Source organism: Macrobrachium nipponense, chromosome 6 (genome assembly GCF_015104395.2).
Source record: "Macrobrachium nipponense isolate FS-2020 chromosome 6, ASM1510439v2, whole genome shotgun sequence".
Classification (NCBI taxonomy): Eukaryota; Metazoa; Arthropoda; class Malacostraca; order Decapoda; family Palaemonidae; genus Macrobrachium; species Macrobrachium nipponense.
The window spans coordinates 41,175,746-41,180,666 of record NC_061108.1 but is presented as its reverse complement, the minus strand read 5'-3'; the positions used below and the strand labels follow the sequence as shown (position 1 = coordinate 41,180,666).

The 4,921-nt window shown below is 36.6% G+C and overlaps 1 protein-coding gene across 3 annotated transcripts in view; it reads right to left on the bottom strand.

Moving 5' to 3' along the window:
- The window catches only part of LOC135216746 (zinc finger protein 91-like), a 70,322-nt gene extending 67,772 nt beyond the window's left edge, over nucleotides 1-2,550 (bottom strand). The window contains exon 1 of one of the 3 annotated variants that reach the window (XM_064252220.1): nucleotides 2,432-2,550. The gene's annotated coding sequence lies outside the window, so the exon portion shown is untranslated. Of the gene's footprint in view, nucleotides 1-1,519; nucleotides 1,669-2,221; nucleotides 2,391-2,431 lie in introns of those variants that run through there. The other 2 variants (XM_064252218.1, XM_064252219.1) reach the window with 2 other exon arrangements.
- Nucleotides 2,551-4,921: the final 2,371 nt, after the last annotated feature.

The window sequence follows — 4,921 nt, the reverse complement described above, 5'->3', positions numbered from 1 at the left end:
CAATTTTTTGAGAGGGAGGAGTTAGATGGAAGAAAGGAATTATGCACAGATGTATGGTAAAAGGAATAAAATAGGGGTGAAGCTACAGACCTCACACAGATTATTACTACCTTGGAAATTGATTTTTCCTATACTTTTAGTGTTGCTGATAAGGAGGTGGTGTTGTTTATTATCGGTCAATTATATTATAAACCTGACATCTTTATCAGGTACCCTTTGGAACGGATGTTTTGGGTAGGGTAATACACAAGGAGAAAGAACTTGCATCATGTTATGATGGCCACTCTGGAAGTCAAAGCAGCCGTATGTTCAAGAAGGGATTAGCTAAGGAAAACTATTATAAAAGGAACTACGTATACCAACCAAACCCTAATCTACTCAAACCTATCCTAGTAGGTCATGTTACTTAGCCCCAGGGAGCTCAGCTGCCACTCCCTGGTGAAGGAAACTAATGTTTTATATATATATATATATATATATATATATATATATATATATATATATATATATATATATATATATATATACTCCAGCCACTTCCCACAATAAATTATTAATATTTTTCATGGGTAAAATACATATATCAAAACAAACACTTTCTTCTCAATACATAACCTGTGCAAATACTACTTAATAACAGAAAAACCATTAATCAAATTTCATCTTATAAGACAATATAAGGAGGCCTCCACTCCATAGCTAGGTAATACAGCAAAATTGTGAGCAGAAAACATCCCTTGGTTATGTTAGGTTGGTACCTATTTTTTGGTTCTTTTAGGTATTGCCCTATCACTCCCTAGCCATTTTTAAATGAAAAACTCGAATGGTTTTTCATACAAAAATGGCTGGCTGAAGTCTTCAAAAACATTTCCCTCACTTTTTACCAAAAGGTTCCCTATAACACTAACCATGCAAGATACCATTCCAGGATCACCAGCATACAGTAACATAGGCTATCAGCGCTGAGGTTTATTACATTTGACAAACAAAAACCCATGAATTGTAAATACCTGTGGTAGATCTAGGGTACTTATCTGCGGCGGCCTAGACTATGGCAGCTGCGGTTTTTCTATGCAGTTTTACCTACTGAACAAGAATTTTAAGTAATATTTATTCGGACGACTGTAATTAACCCCCCAGGGGCCAGTACTGAACACGGCAAAATACATTGGACAGCCCCCAATCCCTAGTGGATGTCTATCCATGCAGTTCGTGCGGACTGCTTCTGTAGAAATACCATAACTGCTAAGCAACAAAAATACTAGGCTAGGGGAAACAACCGATTGGACTAGCTGATCCAGTCTTGCCCGCTTGTTGATCCACCCTCCAAAAAAGTACTTTAACACGTCCTGACACCGGAGATGGGCACCAGTCATGAGCCATCAGTGGTGGGAGCAACATCTCGAGACCTCTACTCTCCTTTTGAAGCAAAAGTGCACTCAGTTGTTTCCCCTATACCTAGGTAAAAGGGAAAGTCAGTTTCAAAGGTAACACCCAATGCAGAGCAACCTTAGCATACCTAGTAGTTCTCCCGAAAGAGGTTGCAGCTAAGGGTTGAAGGGATGCTGCAAAGACCCTTCAGTATGTAGATAGCCTAGGCTAATGCCTAAAGTGCATCTGACACAATACCTCGTCCTATGAGGTACGATTGTTTGACAGCATAAACCTAAAAACTTTAGGATTGTGGTTACAAAACAAACGACAGTCCAAACTGTCCCATAGAATTGGGGTGTGCAAATTCATAGATTTCAACGTAGCCTAGAAATGGTAGGCAAGTAGCAAGGTAGTAGCACAAGAGCTATTTATTACTAGACAACAAATTAGATGTAGATGTTCTCAATCCTGTTTTTCTACCAATTGGGTAGGTATGTATCAGGCATACCGCTTAAAGAACAGATACTATAGGTCATGAAAGGACCTAGGTATACTAGTTAGCCCAAGATGCTTTCGTTGCACTGATCTATTGAGGCAGCTCTTAAGGGTTCAAATAACTGACAAGTAACTAAGCCAAGCTTTATATTATGCGGAAATTTACATCATCAGCAACCACCGTCGACAACTTCAAGGAGGTCATAGTCCTCAGCTACTCCCAAACAAAGTTCAAGAGTCAGAGGTTCGAAATGTTTTGGTTGTGATTTATTTTCCAATTGTGGACGAAACTTAACGACGTAGGATTTGTGTAGGGAACTCTAATTAAAATCTTTCCACAAAGTGAACTTACCTTCTTTCTGAGTTCTAGGCTATTTTATAACTGAAATCTTCCTCACAGCTTCAACCACAAAATAGTCAACCAACGTAAATAATGTACTATATACCCAACCATGAAACACGGAGCAACCAAAATCAAGATGGTGTATTGTCTTGTTTTGAAATATATTTGTAACCCACGTGTTTCTTTGGCGCAAAATACAAATATATGGAATTGACTTACACCATCACAGAGGATTTTGCTGCCACTTTGCTTGAAATATCAATAAAGCCAATGTGTATGAACAAAGTGCTTCTTCTTAAAATTTCTATTGGTACTAAATCTGGAAAAATCAGCGAATCCTAATTAATCAGATTACGGTTCAATTTTAATTAATTTAAAATGATACAGTTAGTGTGAATAAGTAAAGAACCTATAAGAAGGTTGCCTCACTAAAGGAAAAAAAACAGCATTTCACATTAAAATGATCCAAACTTCGCTTCAGAGACAGTGTATCAAACCAAGAAGAACACCGAGAGATTAAATCAGAAGTTTGCTGGCACGGACTCTTGCTTCATGAGCACATGGGCAGCCTGTAAGCCATTCACTTACTTTTCTCCTGCATCGTCTACGAATGCAAATTTATCAATTGAAATTAAATTAAGGATAATTTTATTTCCCTGCAGTGTTCAAGGAAAAATATGTTTATTTCAGTTTTATGTTGTTCAAAAACTAGAATTTTTCAGGATTTTTTTTTTTTTTTTTTTTTTTGACAGGAGAGCATCCCCATTCTTTATGATGACACGATGTCACGCTGCACAATTTCCCGGTACTGTTCTGGATGTTGGTGTTAGTGCATTGTGGCCATAATGGGGAAGATTTTCGTCATCAGTTCTTGTGTTGGTGCAAATTTTGCAAACTTTGTGTATGTTTTGGCTACTTCAAGTCAGTCTTCTTTCCAATCATTAAATTTCATCTATAATCACCATTATGTATAATATCAGGCAGTAAAATGTGCAAATAATGGTGCGATATACTTTAAAAAATTGTGCTTACCTCATGGGGTTTTCAACCCTTCGGTGGATTTGAAGGATCAGATGGTCGAAAACGAATTTTAAACAATTTTTATTATATAGTTACACAAGAATAAAACTATAAACAATTTTCATTTATCTAAATACAAGCATAATCACTAGTCAGAGATATATGTCTATAATATATAAACACCATTGAAATGACCAGATAAATATTTACTTAGCATAAAGTTCTACCTTAATATGCTCGGGATTTTTTTTATATATAGAGGACATCTGTTATACCTACTATTAGTTATGTGTATATCAATGGACAAAAGGTATTCCTGACGAATTCCACGAGAAATCTCACAGAAATGTACCTACGATAATCTGATCATGTTTTTCGCCTTGCTTAGGCAAGAAATGTCTATATCATCCAATGCAATGTTCTCATATATATATATATATATATATATATATATATATATATATATATATATATATATACACACACACACGTATAAATGTGTGTGTGTGCGCGCGCGCGCGTGTCTGCATCCAACCAGAAATATGAAAAGAAATGACTCGAACCGAGAACTTACATGGATTTCTACACCTCATCAGTGTTCAGGTACAAATGCTAAAGAAGTAATAACAGTCACAAGATTGCTTGGCAAGAGAAACGATAGCCTACTGACAGGTGAGGTGTGATGATATATATATATATATATATATATATATATATATATATATATAATATATATATACTCATGTGGCATCTGTGCCTGTAAAACTGCATTCTGTCTCAGATTTTCACGTTGACGAAGTCTGCGTGGTTACACGGGGCTGATAACCGGTGACTTTGGCACAAGGCTGGGATATCTGGGTGAGGACATCTGCAAAATGGGAATATATCGTTATAATTCAAATACGATAAAGTTGAAAACCTAATTCCATCGAGTGTTACATCTCCCAAGGTGAACTCAGTTTAGTTAAGTTAGCAGGATCTAATAGATTTCATTGTCCCTCTTCGAATAGATATTTCACTAAACGCTGCGCGGAAGTAAAGAGAAGGGAAATGTAAATGTACAGTTTCCGAAAATTTCTCTAAAGAAACCAAAGACAGCCACTACTATCAGGATTGACTTAAATTCAGTTTTTTTTAATGAAAACTCTCTCTCTCTCTCTCTCTCTCTCCAGAAGAAGAAGAAGAAGACGAGTTACCTGCTAGCAGAGATCGAAGGACAAGGGACTCGAGAGTTGGATCTTGAAGCAGATCTCTTCACTAAATGAACCTGTTAGAAAAATACGAATATACGTTTATATTAGGTGGTGAATACCATCCAATTCATGCAAGGAGCATTAGTGTAAATGATAAGCCATTTTCTGTTACACTGCATATTTTTGCTGCTTATTAGAGAAGGGATTTGCTATTTCTACGAATAAGCTATAGTGAAAGAAAAGCATCATTGAGTAAAGCGAATATGGTTAGATTCTGAGATGAGGATAAAGTTCAATGACTCCGTTTGACGCTAGAAAGTAGTTTTTGAAAAGCCTTTTTATATGCAATACTTTCTCAGTACTCACAACTTTCAGTGGTCCTGTTTTCGAAGAACCCTGTTGGCTTCCACCAAAGGCATATGGCACGAGAGCACACTCCACGGACATAATCAATCTGGAAGAAAAAAAAAATGAGGAAAAGGTCACTTACTCAGGT